Source organism: Petaurus breviceps, unplaced genomic scaffold, assembly GCF_028583685.1.
Source record: "Petaurus breviceps papuanus isolate PSGF00001 unplaced genomic scaffold, PetGlider_PUasm1.0 38, whole genome shotgun sequence".
Taxonomy (NCBI): Eukaryota; Metazoa; Chordata; class Mammalia; order Diprotodontia; family Petauridae; genus Petaurus; species Petaurus breviceps.
This window is the reverse complement of record NW_027186304.1, coordinates 81,978,030-81,998,351: the sequence shown is the minus strand read 5'-3', so window position 1 is coordinate 81,998,351 and position 20,322 is coordinate 81,978,030. Positions and strand designations below refer to the sequence as shown.

Genomic DNA, 20,322 nt, shown 5'->3' with positions numbered 1-20,322 from the left:
TCACTAACGTCTCTTAAAAGACTTAAGGTTCCCTCCACTGGAGTTTCACATAGTTGGAATCTATTGTGCAAAGACTGGCCTAGCTCAAAGAAAGGGTGAGTAAGCATGAGTAAGCGTATCCCATGGTGTGAAATTCTACATATAATTCAGTCCAGGAGGGATGGGTTAGTCTCTATCACTGAAACATCAAAGAGATCAGATATCCATGAAAGCATTAAATCACAAAGAACAGATTCTGGAGATGTGCTTTCCCACATAATTAGACCCCATTTGTGCAGAAAATGGCTCCTTCATTTTCCCATCTGATATAGGACCAGTTTCTCCTAACAAAAACTATGCCAACTGGACCAACTTAACTGTTAATTTTAAGAATAAAACTCCCTCTAAATACATCTAGCACTAACCTCCATAGGGGCTTTTGCACATAGTTACCCATATAATAATTTTTGTTGTTGTCGTTATTTACTTGTTTCAGGTTTGTCTGGGAGAGATACTGGAATGGTTTGCTATTTCCTTCTCCAGCTCATTTTACATATGAGAAAACTGAGACAAACAGGATTAAGTGACTTGCCCAGGGTCACACAGCTAGTAAGTGTCTGAGGCCAAATTTGAACTCAGAAGGATGAACCTTCCTGATTCCAAGTCCAGCACTCTATCCACTCTACCATCTAGATGCCCACATAATAATAAGAACTAACATTTATGTAGCCCTTTAAGATTTGCAAAGGTCTTTACAAATGTTATCTCACAACAGCCTGCCTGGAAGGTACATGCTATTATTATTCCCATTTTACGGTTGAGGAAACTAAGACAGACAGATGTTAAGTGATATAAATCACACAACTAATTAATGTCTGAGGAAGGATTCAACTCAGGTCTCTCTGACTCCAAGTCCAGTGCCTGGTCCACGGTGCCTTGTGGATTCAATGTATGGAATATTCTTCCCTTTCAGTCCCAGATTCCTAGTTTTCTTCAGGACACAGTTCAGATGACATCTCATCTCATTTCCATTTCTAACAGGCCTTTCCTGATTCCCTCAGATCCTAAAATGTGCACCCTGGCTAAAGACAAAGAGCTGACCCTGAAGCTAAAAAGATCTGAGTTCAAGTCCTACCTCTGATATATATTGGCTATGTGATTCTGTCCAAGTCACTTCTCAGTACTCTGAGCAACTCTCTAAGACAGGGAGAAAAGATACCAGCCTACTACATTGGTGGAGAGAGTTTCCTATGTGAAAGAATTAACAGGTAGAGTTGTTATTCCTATCTCTATCCTTAGGAAGAAAATAAGGAGGCATTGAGGTCTTTGAGCATAGAAATGACATATTCAGTCTTTTAGAAGATTATTTTGACAGCTTAGTGAAGGCCTACCTGTAAAGACCATTTAGGATGTTTGTTACAATAGCATTGTATTAATCTTAATACGTCTAGTCTAATCCTAATCCTAATAATTGGGAGACTAATTGAGATGCTATTAAAATAATTCAGGCCAGAGGTAATCAGGATATTAACAGTATGAGTAAAAAAAGAGAAAGACGCAAAAAACTCATTATGGTGTTAGATGACTAAAAAGCTATGTGAGGTAGTCCTGAATCACAAGCAATCTACAAATGAAAGATCCTGTCACCTTAACTCTCTACCATGGAAACCAGATCATAGACCTAGAATTGGAAGGAACCTCAGAGACCATCTAGTCCAAGCCCTTCATTTTACAGATGAGGAAACTAGGGAAGTTAAGCCATTTGCCAAGGTCACACAGGTAGCAATCATCAGAGGTGGGATTTGAACCCAGGTCCACTAGCTTTGGAGACTGTTTTACTTCTTCTACCACCTCCAGTCCCCAGTAATCACATTGCTCCAGGACTTCCACTCAGCTTCCAACCATAGAGCCAGAACTACAGCCACCAGAACCTCTGACTCTCCTCTTCCCCATTGCCTTGTTGCTAAAGAGTTTCTCACCAGCCCAAATCTTACTTTCTAATTCTAATTCTAAGAACTAGCTGTTCAGTTAGCAGACAGGAAGAATCAGAGGTTCAAATTATTAGTAGTACTATTAAAATTACTATTACAGTTGTATTATGGATCAAATAGGCTTTTGTAGGCTAGCCTGGAAAGGTAATCATCATTTATAACATTGGGCTTTTTTGTTTGGGGGTGGTTTTTCTGGTAAATAGTATTTTACTTTTTCCAATTACATGGAAGGATAGTTTTCAACATTCATTTTTATAAAATTTTGAGTTCTAAATTTTTTCCTTTCCTCCCTTGTTCCTCCCTTCCCAAGATGGCAAGCAATCTGACATCAGTTATACATGTGCAATCATATTAAACATATTTTCACATTAGTCATTATAATATTGTTTTTATGATAAAATGCATGTTGAGTTTAATATGAATGATTTGATGTAATGGCAAGCAAAATAGGATATTTTGCCATTTTTCTGGATTGATCAGATAATCAAGTGACTTTGAGCCTTGCCTTTGATTATATCAAGTCTTTGATTGGAAACAGTATACATTGTGTTGCTCTTAATAAGCCTGAGGGAGTTTGAAGATGTTCCCTGCCCTTAATAGGCCTAAGGGAATTTGAAGATCTCCCCTGACCCTTAATAGGCTGAATGTAACCATATGGGAGCCCACGGTGGGAGGAGTCATGGGAAGAGCTTACAAAAAGGGTAGAACAGGAAGGAGCAGATAAGAGCATGGTCTGATCTGGAAGCAGGCAGAACTAAGAGAGAGAATGTTTGTAATGTTGGCTCGCTGTCTGTTGGTCTGTGTTACTTTCTCAACACAAGTCCTATCTGTGTTGATTTCTCAGACAGATGCCCTGCCTGTTGTTCTGTATTGGTTTCTCAGACAGAAAGTGAATTGAGATGATAGCGCTGGTAATGTGTGTAAATGTCATCATAGCCCTGTTAAGTTTTGTTTTCCTACAAACAAAATTGTGAAGAACTTAGAAGAGAGCCAACCCCATGAGCTAAGATATGGAACAGAAATAGAGAGCTGCCTATGTGTGGATCCAGGCAAGAGCTGGGAGTGGTCAGCCTGTGGAGAAGGAGCCTTGGGGTTTGGAAGCCAGTCTCTAGTCAAGAGGAAAGAGGACTTTACTTGGATGCTCTGTATTGACTGAGGAGATTTGTAACTTACTGTGACCTAGGGGTGGATGGTGTTTGTATTTTCTGCTACCCCTTAAAGATGACTATAAGATACACTGAATGATATGTTTTGTTTAAGACTATATGGTCACCATAGTAATGAGTTGTTATGTTATGTTGTTGTGAATGTTATGCTTTAGTTTATTGCTGAATAAATAGAGAGTTCCCTATACTATGCTATTAGACCCTTAAAGTTATTCATAGCAGCAGTCCTCATGAGAACTGCCTGTGATTGGCTTTACATTTTAGAACTTTGGGAATATAACATTACAAAAGAGGGGATGGCTTGTATAGAATTCATTAAAAATATATCATCACAGTAACACATAGTAAATGTGAGCACGTGTATATAGATACATTTATTGCATGTATATTTAGTGCAATGAATATATATAGTATTCCTTCCCATTTTTTTTTCAGGAGAGGCAATGCTGGGTTGTGTGCTGCTCACACCCAGGTATGATGCCACACAGATGGAGATGTAACTTTTGATTGACTAAGAAAGTACAGAGTATGGTGCTGAGTACTTGCAAAAGGAGACCATTGGGAGAGACTTCCAAGTTGAGAGAAGGTCATAAGAGGAAGCAAACTTTTGAATCACTTCTGGGACTCACAGAGCAATGGACATATAGGGGAAACTGGCTCCCCAATATGTCCTTAGAGTGTTTGCAATCCTAGAGACTGCTGAGAGTTGATTTCCTCTAGGTGAGAACATTTCTTCTTTCCTTGGTTGAGCTAAAGTGTTTTATCTTGCTCCAAGTGAAAGAGTTCTTTTATTATTGATAGTTATTTGGTCTATTCTAATCTATATAATTTCCTTGACTTCTGAGATGGTGTTTTGTGTGACCAGTATTTTGGTGAGAGGGAATGGAGCTGATGATATTAAATGAATAATTATCTCTGTCTTGAGGACAATCAGGGAAAGTGATGTTTATCCTGGGCCCCAACATATTGTACCCCCTAGACCAGGGGTGAGGAACCTGTGGCCTCGAGGCCACACATGATCCTCTAGGTCAAGTGTGGCCCTTTGACTGAATCCAAACTTCATTGAATAAATTCCCTTAATAAAAGGATTTGTTCTATAGAACTTGGACTCACTTAAAAGGCCGCACCCAAGGACCTAGAAGGCCACATATGGGCTAGAGGCCTCAGGTTCCCCACCCCTACCCTAGACTTACAGATATTTGAAATATGTTGGATATAATTCAAGCCCAATATCTTTTTGGATATAAGTGAGTCAAGGAGTCCTCCCAAAGCCTTCTTATTCCTCTCAAGTTATAGTCTTCCTTGGAGAGGGATAGGTCAAAACCCACACATCTATCTATCCATACCATATATGTCAGTCATCTTTGTATATTTATACAGCACACATATATATATCGACCATAAATACATTATTGGTGAGGGCATGTATACATATGTATAGGAAGTAAGTGTATGTTATAGAATCCTAGGGACTTGAGAGATGGAAGGGAACATGGAAGTCAGCTAGTCCAATCTTCGTATTTTACAGATGAGGAAATTAAAGCCCAGGGAGCTTGAATAACTCGCCCAAGATCACATAGGCTGTAAGTGTGAGAGCCAGGATTTAAAGCTAGGTCTTCTTTCTCTAAACTCAGTTCTCTTTCCACTGTTTTATTCTACCAAAAAAAAAAAACCCAAACAAATAAACTCAAACCCAGATAGCCTATAATAACAGTGCCCTGCTGATGTCATTGCAATAACCTCTCTATGTTGAATAATCTAAGTCTGGCATCTACAGTTTAAGTGGAATTTAGAAAGTTTGGAGAGCATCCAAAGGAAAACCACAAAGATGATTAAAGGATTGGAGAAAAATCCAATGTGGGTCTCCACAGATTAAGAGAATTTAGGCCCTGTCCATATAATACTCACTCTTTATTGAAAAAGTACCTGATTGTGTACTGTTTGAAGAACGTGTCTCGCTTGCTAATTCACCATGAAACCATAGAACTGAAAGAAGCCTTAAGAAACATAGTTGATCCTCTCCTCTTCTGGGAAGACTATAATCTTTACCAGTCAGAGGAAAGGCATCTAATTTTCAAAGTCCTCCATAGAAGGAGATTATGCAAATTTTCTTCCTCTGCCCATTCCAGTGTCTGAATCCTACCTTATGTCTCATCTATGGTTCTTGTAGAGCTATCTCCTCACATGTCCTTAATAGAAATAGGGAGCAAAAAGTTCTTATGTTCTGGGTCGGCCAGGTAGCACAGCAAGTAAGAGCACCGGTTCCAGTGTTGGGACGACCTGGAGATCGAATCCCGGGCTCAGACACTCAGCACCACACCCAGAAATAACTGGCCGTGTAACCTTGAGCAAGTTACTTAACCCCAATTGCTTAAAAAAAAAAGTTCTTATGTTCTATATAAAGTCTCTCCAGACATTGACTCTGGCCCCTAAAGCTTCTTTTCTCCAATCTAAATAGTTTTAGTCATTTTACCTATTTTCTATAAATCCAATACTCCTAAACCTCAATCATTTTTGAGCCTTTACTGAGTTATTGCCATATTCTCTTAAATTGTGGAGACAAGAATTGGACTTGGTACCACACTATATGAGAGGATTACTTCATTGTTCCTGTGTGCTATTTATTTGTTCCAATACATTTTTGTGCGGGTGATACCATTGTGGATGCCAAGCTGCCTCTAATTGCTGTACTTAGAACCAGGAAGCCTGAGGTTCACATTCGACCTCAGACACTTGGTAGCTATTACACTTAGTCTCAGTTTCCTCATCTATAAAATGTGAATTATAATAGAGTCTACCTCACAGGGTCTATTTTGAAGCTACAATGAGATAATGTAAACTTCTTTGTAAACTTTTAAGTGCCACATAAAATAAAAGTGGATTTTTCTTTATCCAGATAGTTCCTGAGCTGGACATGGTGATGCATACCTGTAGTCCCTTCTGCTGGGAAGATGAGGCAGGTGAATAGCTTGATTTTGAGAATTCTGAACTGCAATAAGGGTAAAGCTGATGTCATGTTCTTGCTACATCCAGCCCCAGTATGGTAAGACCTCTAGGCATGTAGGGGCTAATAGGTTGCCAGAAACAAACTGGCCCAGATCAGAAAAATGGAGCAAGGTAAAGCTTCTGAGTCCATCAGTATTGGGATGGGGTCCATGAATGGCAGTTGTGCTTCCAACCTGAGCAAGATAGAAGATTCAGCCTCAAAAACAAGTAACAGATAAATGAATTAATGAATACACAAACACATAATAGTGCCTGATATTTCTTTTGTGTTGGAAACTTCTGGTGAAGAGCTTCCTCTGAGAAACTCTCTATGACTTATAGACTGGGAAGTTCAGTGATTTGCCCAGGCTTGTCTAGTCATTATGTTTTTGTTTTTGTTTTTTTTTTAAAGCAATCAGGGTCAAGTAACTTGCTCAAGGTTACACGGCCAGTTATTTCTGGGTGTGGTGCTAAGTATCAGAGCCTGGATTCGATCCCCAGGTCATCCCGACACTGGAGTCGATACTCTTACTCACTGTGCTACCTGGCCGCCCCAAGTCATTATGTTTTAAAGGAGAAGTTGAAGACAGGTCATCTTGGTTCCAAGATCAGGTTGCTATTCACTATACCATCCTGCTTCTAAATGTATTTTGATTGTTGTTGTTTCTCCTATTAGATTGTAAGCTCTCTGAGGGCAGGGACTTTTGATTCTTTGGATTACCAGAACTTAGCACTATGACTAGCACATATTATATTTATTAATTAATTATTGTTATTACTAATAATAGTAACCATTCATTCTGTTCACCTGGCTATTTGTTACATATAAGGCTTTATGCTAGAAACTAGAGATACAGTGACAAAATTAAAAAAAAAAAACCCACCCTCAAGAAGCTTACACTCTAATAAGGAAATACAGCATATGGGAACCAAAATCCGAAGGGTTGAAATGAAAGGGAAAAATCTAAAAGTGGGTACTAAAATGGGGTGATTTTAAGATGGTGAGCTTAGAGGCTTAGACACCATCCTCCCCCCTAGTGTGTTTTCCTGGACCTGAAGGCAATGATTTGATGGTACTGAGCCAAAGAAAGTCCTGCCAATCATAGGGCATGTACTGGCTCATAAGCCCTTTCTTCAAGATCATGCCACTGACAATCCATTAGGTACAGAATATTGTCCTATTTTCTCTGTGAGTTAAAAATCATTCATATTTAGTATTCTTCCTACCCTCCATTATTAGTGTTAGTTGGAAGTTACTTGGAGGCAGCAGAAATGTAGTCAAGGGATATGGTCATTTAGTTATTAAAAAAAAAAAGAAGAAACTCTGAGAGAACTTCGGTTGGAAAAGTAATTCTATCCAGTTTTTCATGGTTTTCATCATGTAAATAAATGGGCATCTAAACAAATGCCCTTTTGTTTTTTAGTTTTCAAGAAGTTTGCTTATTTGGATGTTATAGGTGATAGCTAGACTTTTATCCCATGTGCTCATGTGTTCCTCACAGGTAAAATAATGCCCAGTCCTTTGTTTTGCTACCCACTTTAGTGGGTTACAAGTCAATCAGAAAATTACTTAACTCCCCCCAATAGTCAAGGATAGAGGAAGTGGAATAAATGAAATGAAAAACTAAGAATAGAAGACAACATTTTCATAAAAGGATATTATGGGTTGATGAGTGGGCTGAGATATTGCAACAAAATCCCTTAATATCTGGTAAAAATGGCTTAGTTATCCTGATGATAAAAGTTATAATATCTTTTAGTGAGAGCAAAAAGGATTTTTGTACTAGTAATAAAGTCAAAGATTCTTTTAAAATGTATAACTTTCATATTTATCTCATTCTCTAAAATATTTGCTTTTGTGAATATTTTAAAATAAGCATAATATATTATTACTAGAGTAGCATATATTGTAATTCATGAATAAATAAAAATATATATAATATATTCAGTTTTTTTGCCTTTACATCCAATAATGTAATTCAATTTTTTTTTATTGCTAGGGGTATGCACTCAAAAGTGTTTGGAGACCATTGGTCTATGTCACTTAGTATAGATCCTTTTTGTTGTAATATACCTGTTCCCTCCCACTCCTTTTTGAAGGAACTGAGTACCTGGCTCACAGGCTTACTTATCACTCCAATCCCTGCATTTATAGTAAGTGACTTTAATATTTAGCCCAAGTGTGGCACTCAGCATGAAACCCACCTTCCCTCTGTCCTTTAATTCTCTCTGTGCTGTCTTTCTTACCCCAACTCACCATCATACTTGCCAGTTTAAGGGAATTTCCCAGTGTTTGAGGTAGGGGGGTGGTAAGTGATCAACCACAGCCATGACCATATTGCTATGATTTATTTCTCAGGATCCTAGAATTGATCCTGGTAGGTTGGGAGATACACTCCTACTATTTGTCATTGTAGCTTCAGAGTCCCCACCAGTGTGCTTCCCATTTATACAAAATCAGTCACAAAGATATCTTTGACTCTTAAGCATGAAATATTTTTTAAGCTAAAGTTGTTTTTTAAATTTTTAGCAAAGGCATAAAAACATAAATAATTCAGAAACTTATTCAGATAAGGGGGCAATTTGTTCCTGAAAAGGCAATGACTCTGTTGACAAGACATTCTGAAATAATAGAAAGAGTAGGGGACTAGATCTTACCAAGATTGGAAAGCTTCAAATATAGGGTCTGGGTTTTTGTCCTCTCTCTACCACCATTAGCTGTTTTATCTTGGAAAAGTTCTAAAACATGAAAAAATCTACTAAGAAAAAGGGAAAAGCAAGAATAAAGATCACATTTACTCAATGGAATGTAAAAACAGGAATAATAAAAATATAATAGTCTACCCATAAACCTGGGTCAAACTTTTCCACTATTGTAAACAGTGACTGTGAGAAAGAATGACCACACCTTGATAGAAACTTGGCAGAGAAGGACCATGAGTAAGGAAATTCATTTGACTGGGACTACACACAACTCTGGACTTTGGGCCTTGATATCCTTGACCCCTCTAGAGAACTGCCTGCACCACACATCACTTGCTACCCAAAATCTCTTTACTTTTATCTGTTCCTTTTGTAATCCTGATAACTCTACTGCTGTTAAAAGCTACTTCTCTGCTACTCTCTGCTACTTAATGAGTGTCAAGGTCTTTCAACACACAGTCATTCTCATGGTAGTGCTGAAACAACTCTACACTCTTTTAGAAAATATATTTTAGCATAACTCCAGAAAAATCTTTCCCTTTCTGCTTTTTCTTCTTAAACCATAAAGAGCAGAGAAAGGCAACACAGGCACTCCTGAGAAATCTTTCTTCTCCCAGACTGTAGATGTGCAAAAAGGCCATTATCTCAGATAGTTCTTCAAATAGTAGAAGATTCTGTTTTCTTCCCACCAAATTTCAGCAACTATGGCGTTCTCCTCTAATCAAAGAGCTCCCTTCATCGGCTGCTAAACATGCCTGTTGTCTGAGCTGAACTCTTGTCCACTTTCCTCTTATGAGACTTTCTCATCACCTGTCACCAACTTCTAACTTCCCTTTCATTAAGCTTCTCCTCCAACGTCCATTCCTATTTTCCACAGCAATCAATGCCCCCCCAACTTTTTTTTTATCAATCAGGGTTTTCTTTTATTTAGTAACTCACATAAATAATCTTATAATTTGAAACTCAAGAAAATCTTAAAAAATCTAAAGTTCTCTATCAGATATAACTACAAGAGTCTTTATATCTTCATCCCACAGTTCATCCCTTCAGTCCACAGTTGTTTGATTTATAGTTTTTCAGTTATAACCTTAAAATCCCTGAAACCAGTAATACATAAATGAGCTGATGTATAATTGCTTTAAAGCTATCCCCATGTTCATTAGGAATTATTTTTTTCTCCGGAAGTGACTCATTCAACAAAAAGAGTTAGTTGATAAGCATTTATTAGTACTTACGTATGTTGCAGGCACTGTGCTAAGCCCTGGAGATACCGACCCCCTCTTCCCCACCAAAAAATAAAAAATAAAAACAAGATCCCTGCCCTCAAGGAGCTCAGAATATAGGAGGGAGATAACATGTAAATAACAATGTGTATACCAGATAAGAAGCTCTTTTCCAAGCGGAGGGAGATGGAGCCTCTGAGGACAAAGCTTCAGCTCATTTTTACAAGGAATGACAATAATAATAGCTTGCATTTCTATGGATTTTAAGGTTTCCAAAGCACTTTACAAGTATTATCTCATTTTATCCTCACAGCAACCCTGGGATGTATATTGTTATTGGATATTGTTATTTCCATTTTAGTTGAGGAAACTGAGGCGGGCTGAAGTTAAGTGACTCGTGCAGGATTACCCAGCTAGTAAGCATTGGAGGATTCGAACTCAGACTTCTTGACTCCAAGCCTAGTGCTCTATCTACAGTCGCCTAGTTGAGGTGTGGTTCCACAGGGGAGAGATCAGGTGAGTGATTATCCAGAAGCACTGGAAGAAGAAAAATAAAAACAAGTGGAGGACTGTGATTTGAGATAGAGGCAGCTATTTGTCAATCTAGGAGGCTGCTAAGTGGCGCAGTCCTGGAATCAGGGGAATCTGAGTTCAAATCCAGCCTCAGACACTTACTAGCTGTGCGACCCTGGACAGATCCCTTTACCCTGTTTGCCTCAGTTCCTCATCTGCAAAATGAACTGGAGAAGGAAATGGTAAACCACTCCAAGAAAACCCTAAATGGGGTCACAAAGAGACGAACATCACTGAAACAATTGGAGAAAGGGTTTGATGACTCCCTGTGATCTTTAGGCATTCACGAAATCAGAAGGACTTTGACCCCACAGGGGTGAGATCTTTCATCTTTCTAGGTGATCGTGGGCAGAGGCCACCAGAAAACTATGTCAAGGGCAACACAGCTTGAACCTTGCCCAACCCCCTATGCCAATTAAGTCCTGGCTTTGCTGACTTTTCCTATGCCATATTGTGGGGATAGGGGGACTACAAAGAGCCAACTCAAATCCTGCTTTCTGCAAGTGGCCTTCTTAACATTAGTGCTTTTCCTCTGAGGTTGCCTACAGTTTAATCTGCACATATCTAGCCTGAACTTATTTGTTTGTATGTTGTGTCCCTCATTAGAATGTTAAGTTCTTGAGGGCAGGGACTGTTTTTTTGCCTATCTTTATGTCCCCTAGCATTTAACATCTTTCCTGGCACATAGTAAGTGATTAATAAATATTTGTTGACTTGAACACTAGAAAGAATCTCTAAGCACTGCTAAAGATTCTGTGGTCCTGGGAAATAATAATGATGATGAAAACCTTAGGGGCACAGGTGGTGTTTTAATCACTCATTCTTATCTCAAGCAATCCCTTCAGAAGATAAAAGGAGATGTGGAAAGTGAACAGCTAGTTAAGAAGATGGGATCTCAGATCAGAAGTTGGATTTCTAGATCATAGAGTGAGAGGTGTCGATAAAAATATACTTATCTGGAGCCTTGCAAATTTAATCAGAAGGGATTTAAAAACTAAAAAGGGCAGGGAAGAGAGAAAACTGGCTATGTAGAGCCACTGAGCTAGATGCCAGAAAAAGCAGCTACAATGTAAGAAGAGTTTAAGAAGAAGCGCATATAACTCAAAATGGTCAAAAAATCAAGGGGAAAATTCCACATATACCAAAATATTCACAGCAGGATTTTTTGTGGTAGCAAAAAACCTGGAAACAAAGTGATTGCCATTAATTAGGGAATGACTGAACAAATAGGAATATATAAATAAAATGAAATATTATCACAGTGTAACAAATGATGAATATGAGGAATTCTGAGAAACACTGGAAGACTTGTTTGAAATGATGCATAGTAAAATAAGCAGAACCAGAATAATATGTGCAATAACCACAATAATGTAAAGGAAAACAAAACCTAAAGATACCAAAATTCAGGTCAATGCAATGGCCGGTTGTGATCCTAGAGGACTGATGAAGAAACAAACCTCCCTTCTCTTGGTAGAGAAGTTTTTATCTTTGTAATGGAAGGAACTAGCCAATGAGGGCCTGGTCTTTGGAGCACACACTCAGATTTGCCCTTTCTGGCAGTGTATTCAAAGCATGGGTTATATTCCCTGCCTGATTCCCTTTTGTTCTTCCCTTTTCCTCTGTCCTATAGATGGTTACCATTAGATACAAATTGTGTGCATATATGCATACATATACATATCATTCTGTATATACTTCGATTTATCAGATCTTTCTCTAGAAGATCAGAAGGAAAGCAGAAAATTGGAGAAAAAAAATTTATAGACAGTTTCTCAGGTAAAGGTATCATATTTCAAATATATAAAGAAATTTGTCAAATCTATAAGGATACAAGTCATTCACCAATCGACAAATAGTCAAAAGATTTTATTTTTCTTATTTGAATTCCCAGTGCTTGACACAATGCAAGAAGAATTCTCATTGCTACAGGATACCAGGCTCTCAGTCTTCCATGGTGCTAAGTAGGCTCACCAAGTTCCAGAAGGGCACCTTAAGGGGTTGGGAGAGTAGGTTCAAAACTTAGCTCAGTTCTTACAAAACACTGGTCCCTCCAAGTTAATGTCCAGTTGAGCATGATTGCCAGGTGAGTCCACCTGGGCTGGGGTCCCAAAGGTTACACCTGGATCTTTACTCCTTGCTCCCCAGGGCATCAATGCTGTGCTGGCTGCAAAACCTGATCCCAGGGCACCCTCCAGACCTCTTAAGTTCACCAGGTTCCTTCATGGCCCTCTACCTATAATGGAAAAGGATGAATAGAAAAAACCAAAGGCTGTGCCAATTTGGGGTTTGGGAAAATGGACGAAATCAGAAGAGGGGAAAAGACCTAAGGTCCTTCACCTTTGCATGTGGACTCTGAGAGAGAAGAAGAGTCACCGATATCTCCCAGATGCACATGAATCAAAGAAGTAGCTAAAGTAGACTTAGGTATTGTATCAGTGAAAAAAAAGGCTCCTCCCCATAATGTGAGAGTTAAAGAGTTACACTTACAGAATGTCTACAACAGACTCCATAGTCTATATGAAGCATTGCCCTTATACCTCGTCCTGGTTCTCCTCTGAGCCATCCCCCCATCATCCCAGTGGAGAGGTTGGATAAACTGAGCAAGCTGACTGGCCTTCTCTTGCACCAGATCCATATCACATGATTACTACTAGGTTATCTCTAAGGCCCCTTTTTAGCTCATGATTTCCAAAAGCATGAAATATCCATAGAAATTCCAAAAGAGTAAATTAATTACTTTAGGATAGTGATCAACCGATTGAATATTAACAGGGTCCTAGGCTGACTAGACAATGCCTAATATGTGGTATAACTTGTGGGAAGATCCTCTGACACAGTCTTCTCTAATGATAGTTTATAAACTTTGGAGGTAACAAGATCAGGTTGAATTATTCTAGTCTGGGGGTGATGGGAAAATATAAACTCTCAGACATTTGGGGAGAGGACAGTGAGCTTTTTAGTTGACTAAGTAATCATATGGACAGTTAGGTGATGGAATAGATAGATAACCAGGCCTGGAATCAGCAACATCTGAGTTCAAATCCAGCCTCAGACACTTCCTAGCTGTGTGACCCTGGGCAAGTCACTTAACCCTATTTGCCTCAGTTTTCTCATCTATAAAATGAGCTGGAGTAGGAAATGACAAACTACTCCAGTATCTTTGCCAAAAAAACAAAACAATTCCAAATGGGGTCACAAAGGGTCAGAAGTGAGTGAAAAATGACTGAACAATAACAAAGTAATCGTATAGGAATATCGATGAATTACTGAAACCTGGGGACAACAAGCTCTATGATTGGCCAAGAGGGAGCCTGGGATTATAGAACAGTAAATGAGCTTGGTGAGGAGCTCGGGTCAAGAGGGCCCAGACAGGCAAATTCCAATTCAACACAAAGTAATTTTGGTGTAGAACAGTCTTTTTAGGGGGATTAGACAAGATCTTCACCTGGGTAGGGTGAGCTCTCAGACAGGGAAACTCTATCCATTTTCTCTAGATAGAATTCTTTTACATTGAATGCAGTGTTGGGGGTGTAATATTGGGGGTGTAATGACAGAAAGCAACACAGACACTGACCTCAGTGTGTTTACAGTCTTCTAGAAGTGGGTAGGGGACACATACAAATACTTGTACTACAAGTTTAAACGTGTTTAAGGTCATAAGAGAGAAGTATAAGGGCATTAAAGATATGTTGGTAATATGCCAAGTAGCCATAACTGGGCATATTTCTCTAGGGACAAGAAGTAGGTGGTACCAATGTGCCCACAGTTCTCATCCTTGCTTATTTGACAACACTGAGGGCAATCTGTGTTTAGTCATTGAAATAACAAGGGGCACAAACCCAAACTAGCATAGTTACCCACAAATTGCAGTATTAAAAGAAAGAAGAGACCCAGTACAAGTCACTGCACGTGACTCTGCCACATATGCCTCCTGGTCTCACCTGATCTACTCCACTGACTGCTCCCATAATGCCCACTGATTCACCAAATTCTCTCTGGTTTCCACATATCACCAAAGCACTCTGCCAGCCTTGGATTATGCATGATTATCATAAAACATAGCATTACATATCGAGATTTCATACAGTAAACCAAATACATAGGACCCACACAAATAAGTAGCATCACTTAGAATAGTGTCTGGAATATAACTGGTGCTGAAGAAAGACTAGTCAATTGAGTAACATTACTTCCCAGGTTTACGTAAAGAAAACCAAATACAGAGTCTATTCTATTTGTAAGCTTCTTGAGGGCAGGGACTGTTTCATTTTTATTTCTGTATCTTCAGTATTTGTCATAGTTCCAAGCACATACTAGATACTTAGTAAATATTTGTTGAATTGAATTAAATGAAATATACAATACATAGCACCACATGGGGAGGTCACATATAAAGTACATTACATGTATGCATTACATATACTCCACTAGAGGGCACCTTCTGGTTATATGTGTTACTTCACCACATATTTGCACTATAATAGAAAACTTTGCTATGTGATATTTTATGTTTCTACATATGATTTATGTGCCTGGTCTACTGGATGCAATTATAATGTGAATGTTATGTATTAAGAACCCACGTGTGACTTATGTATCCGAGATTATTGTCTATGATTATGCTGCATGTGAATTAATGATTGTTTATGATGTGTGTCTAAGGATGTACCTATATGTCTAATATAGTTTATAGGGACTTCAAAATTATGTACTGAAAGGTGGATGTTATATGAACCAGCATTGCTTTTGCCCTTCTTAGAGAGTGACTTCAAGTACCCAAAATGAAGAAGTAAAACCGGCATTCATTGGAGGAAGTTTCAGGGGTCAGAATCACATCATACTTAAGTCTACATGCAAAAAATACCTCAAGAGGTATGAATTTGGAAAAGAAAATGGAAGCAAGAAGATGTAAGTGTACATAGAGGAAACTACGTCATCTGGGGAGTCCTATAGCATTCCTGAGATACCATGGTTAGAGATCTGAACTGTTGGAATGAGGTTTATTGAGCAGAATATGCTAACGCTACAGCCTATACTTATGCCACAGACAGAAAAGGACAGGAGCCAAGAAGACTGACCACTTGGGTGAAGATCTGGCAGTCCAGAAATGGAACCAAGATAAATCCTGTTGTAAGGAACTGGAGTGGGTTTCTATTCTGGCCTCAAAGAGTATGCTGAGAGGATATTGGGGGCAAGGGAGAAAGAGGTAGTTGAGTTTTTCCTTAACTAATGTATCCACATGCAGGAGAGATAGTTTACCCATTCCCAAAAGAAGGTTCCCCTCCCCTTCCTCTACCATCTTAGGCATCTAGGAGATTATATCCATTTGTGAAGAGGGGAAAAGAGAAGAGAATGGTTCTTTTGTCTGATTATTTCTTCCTTGTTAATTAAACACTTTCCTATTGGATTTAGGGCTCCTAGAATATGGGCTATGATTAGAGAATGTGGGAATTATAGCACACTTAATTGCCTAGAAACACTTCATCTTTAACTTAGAAAAAGTAGCAAAGGGCTCCAGGCCCAGCATTCTTAGGTAGAATACATGGGACCAGTATTATAGATAACATTATCAAATGTGATGCTTCATTTCCCATCTCTGTGTCTTTACACTGGCTGTTCTCAATGCCTAGAATGCCTCATCACCTTCATTCTTTAGAATCTCTAGCTTCTTTCAAGATTCAATCACTTCATTCTATGTGAAGTCCTTCCTGACCCCTCTTGCCCATATTTATTTTACATATTCTTATATTATATCACAAACCTCTTGAGGGTAGGGACTATTTCATTTTAATTTTTGTTATTGTCAGTGTATAGCACTGTACCTGGGATACAGTAGACAGTTAATAAATGTTGACCTATTGCTATGTAATAGACTCATACTAAGAGATTAAGGGACTATGTCTAATCTTTGCCTTTTCCCCAGTACCTAGCGCAATGCCTTGAATAGAATTCTTTGATATTATAGAATTCTTTGACATTTTAAATTCTTTATGGTTTCATCTGAGAGGGCACTCTTTCCAGAAATACCAATAGCACCTCCATACCTTAGTAGACAGTCTTTGTCAGCCATTGTGGCCAAAATGATTCATTACCTGGTGGTCAACCTTCTGGTGAGACTTCATAGAGAATTAGGTCTTTATAAGTGTTCAATGAGTGAAGTTAGGAGGGGGGAGTTGGGAGTGGGAGTAGAGGGAGGAAAGATGATCAGAACCAGGTGGACAAAATCAAAGGACATCAAAGACAAACTTCACCTCTTTCACAATTTTGCCCAGCAATTGTTTTGTAAACATAGAATTATTTTCTGTTTAATGGCAAACATGAGAAGAATTCAGTTGGACAGCTATTTCCAGAGTACCCACTATGTGCATAGGAATGGGTTAGGCACTTTAGGGGATACAAGATAAATCAACTACCATCTCTAAAGGATCTTGTAGTCTTTTCTAGAGGAGAAAGGACAATATAAAACAACAAAAGCCTGTAACTCTCCTAGGTTGCAATTTTTTTTATATTTTAACTGTTTTATTATTGAAATATTTTCATCCTATCCCTTTCAAAAAAAACCCCAACCATTCTCCTCCCCATCTTGCCCCCCAACAACCTTCCCGGCCCTTCTGTACTTTATTTCAAAATGCTGTGCTCAGTGACCATCCTGAGATGTGTTCATTGGGCAGCCTTATCAAGCCATTTGTGAAAGAAGTAGCAGGGTAAAGGAAGAAAGAAGCTCTGTCCATGGCTACTGTAGGGCTTTGGCTACTAGCTCATAGGCCAGCTCTATCTCCTCAGCATCTGGACAGGTAGAGGCAAATTCTTCTCTGGCATAAGCATTGCGCAGGTATCTTTGCACCCCTCGAAACTCCTCTGGGATAGAAAATCCCCGATATTTTTTACATACAACCTGTACAATGTGGAGTTTGGGCAGTAGGTTGCAATCAGCCAATGTAAGCTCATCACCATCCAGAAACTTTCTGTGGGAGACACCTTCATCTTCTGCACTTGTCTCATCAATCTCTTCAGGAAGTGGTGATGTCAGATAGTTGTCAAGAACCTTCAGGGCTTTCAACAGCCCCTTCTCCAAGTTGGCATTGAGTGCTGGGTTTGAATTCTTGATGTAGGCAGAAAATTTGGCGAAGACATCTAGGCCAGCTCTGTTGGATTCTGGGTTCTTAGCTGCCAACTTGGGGTACCTAGGGGGAGTCAGCACCTCCTCCAGAAACTCTTCAATCTTGTTAGTGTCTGTGTGTGTACTTCAGTGCCATACAGTAAAAATGGGAGTTGACCTCCAGGACACAACTTCTGTACTGTCTCTGTTCTCCTCTTGGTGTCTACAGTGGTGACATTGAAGGTAACACCCTTAAGCCAGAGTACCATGAAAAATCTTTGGGAGAAGGGGCCCAATCTTGGCACCATCACTTCCAGCCTTGACGAACAACTCGACTTGTGCCTGCTCTTCAGCCATGGCTGCAACTGGGACCCCTAGGTTGCAATTTGCACAATTATTTTATATACATATATATATATATATATATATACACACACACACACACACACACAACTGTTTTCATAGAAATGTTATCAGAATTTCTCAAATAAATTATTTTTGCCTCTGTAATAATAGCAGCTCACATTCACATGGGCTATTATGTGGCACAGTGGACAGCATCCAGGGCCTGGAGCTAGGAAGACTCATCTTTCTGAGTTCAAATCTGACCTCAGACACTTAAACACAAAAACTGGCCACGTGACCTTGGGCAAGTCACTTAACCCCAATTGCCTTCTAAAAAAAGCAAAAAAAAAAAAAAGAAACTCTGGGAGTGGCTAGGTGGCAGTAACTAGAGTGTTGGCCCTGGAGTCAGGAGGACCTGAGTTCAGATTTGGCCTCAGACACTTAACACACACACCCAAAAAAACTAGCCATGTGACTTCGGGCAAGTTACTTAACTCCAATTGCCCTCCAAAAAGCAAAAAAACAAAAACAAAAAAAACCCAACATTCATATAGTGCTTAAAGAATTGCAAAGAGCTTTACAAATATTATCTCATTTTATCCTGACAAGAACCTTAGGGTTTAGATGCTATTATTACTTCCATTTTACAGATGAGGAAACTGAAACAGACGGTGAGGATAAAGTGACTTGCCCAGTGTCACACAGCTAGTAAATGTCTGAGGGTGGATTTGAACACAGGTTTCCAGGCCCAGTGCTTCATCCATTTCATCTTCCCCTGATCTATCTTCAGATATTTATACATGTGATACCTAGAAAAGCTGAGACCCTCCCTGCAGAAACAATGGCACAAAAAGCCTTGCAACTCGAGCTAGATATCCCACTTGTGTCCACCTTAGAAGAGAGTTTCACTGACAAGCCCATTAATGTTACTTTCAATTACCAGAACTCAAATATGTGACCCGTATGGTCGGTCATGGCCATCATCACCATGAAAAATCGGTCCTCCTTGTGAATATACTTCTTGTTTAAACAAACCTTAGGAAAATGTGTAGTGCCAGATTCTTGGAGCCAGAGGCACAATGCATTTTTTTCTTAAATGTTTATGTTGCGGAGCCTGTAGAAAGTAGTGCAACAAAGATCTTTCAGTTGAAGGTAGCGACGTGGATGAATAGGGTTTTTGTGTGCTCGTCAAATGCTGGCCCTCCAAAGAACAAATCAAAAATCCATTAGGAATAATTCCGCTTTACCCTGTGATGGACAGAAATCATGGAGAGAGAAGGGAGGAAATTATAAGGGACATTATTCTAAAGAAGTAACAGAATCAAATGTCAAAGGATTCTGTTAAAGTAAAACCAGAACCAGGTCGGTCCGATTTCAGCTGGGAGCTCCCGCCCTCCTCCTCTCCACCCCACCCCACCCCCCACTGCCACATCCACACACACATACATTTCATCCCAAGTGGAATTCATCCCTACGCAGTCAGAGCCGCTGCAGCTACATAACATACAGATTTAAGATTCTGTGAGCTGCAATGCTTGAGGTTAACAAAAAAGAAAAAAAAAAAAAAGGAAAATTTCCCCAAATCTTTGGGATTAAATTCTGAAAGTGCAAAGAAAATAAACTTCGTTAAGACAGGTTATGCAATAGTCATACAAACTGAGAGGTGGGCTTTGTTTAAATTGGGGTGGGTGGAATTTCAGCATTTGCCATGTGACTATTTTAGGTAATCCCTCCATGTGAATGCATTTTCCCTCCCTACCCCCAAACTGTACAACGCTGCGATTGATGAGAGGCTACTTCTTAAAAAAAAAAAATCTTATTTCCTCCCCACCTCCCACTCCCCCATTCCCGAGTGCACATTCAAGCCCAAGGAGAAGAAAAACGAATCCCAGATATCAAAGTTGCAGCAGGCCTTTAGCCAATCAGTATTCATCTGAGAATTTCAAGCTAGGGAAGGGAATGAGGTGGAAAGAAAAAAACCCAAAGAATAGAAAGTATTTCCCTCAGCATCAGCCTCACCCTCGGTCCTCCCCTCTTAAAGCCAAGCTGGTTTTGAGAGGAGTGGCTCTCAAAGGGAGTGGCGATAGCCACAGCTGTACCACATAATCAGAGCTTGGGGACGTGGGTGATTGCTGGCCTGTCTTTATTTTGCTACAAACCTGCAATTTTTTTTCTGAATTGAATTTCTCACCAAAATATAGTCTCTTGAAAATGTTGGTGAAGAGTTCATGGGTATCTCCCAGCTCACGGAAAGC

The 20,322-nt window shown here is 39.4% G+C and overlaps 1 pseudogene; it reads right to left on the bottom strand.

Annotated features, from left to right (window-relative positions):
• Positions 1 to 17,120: 17,120 nt before the first annotated feature.
• On the bottom strand, positions 17,121 to 18,092 carry LOC138170631 (chloride intracellular channel protein 1 pseudogene; annotated as a pseudogene).
• Between the last annotated feature and the right edge of the window lie 2,230 nt (positions 18,093 to 20,322).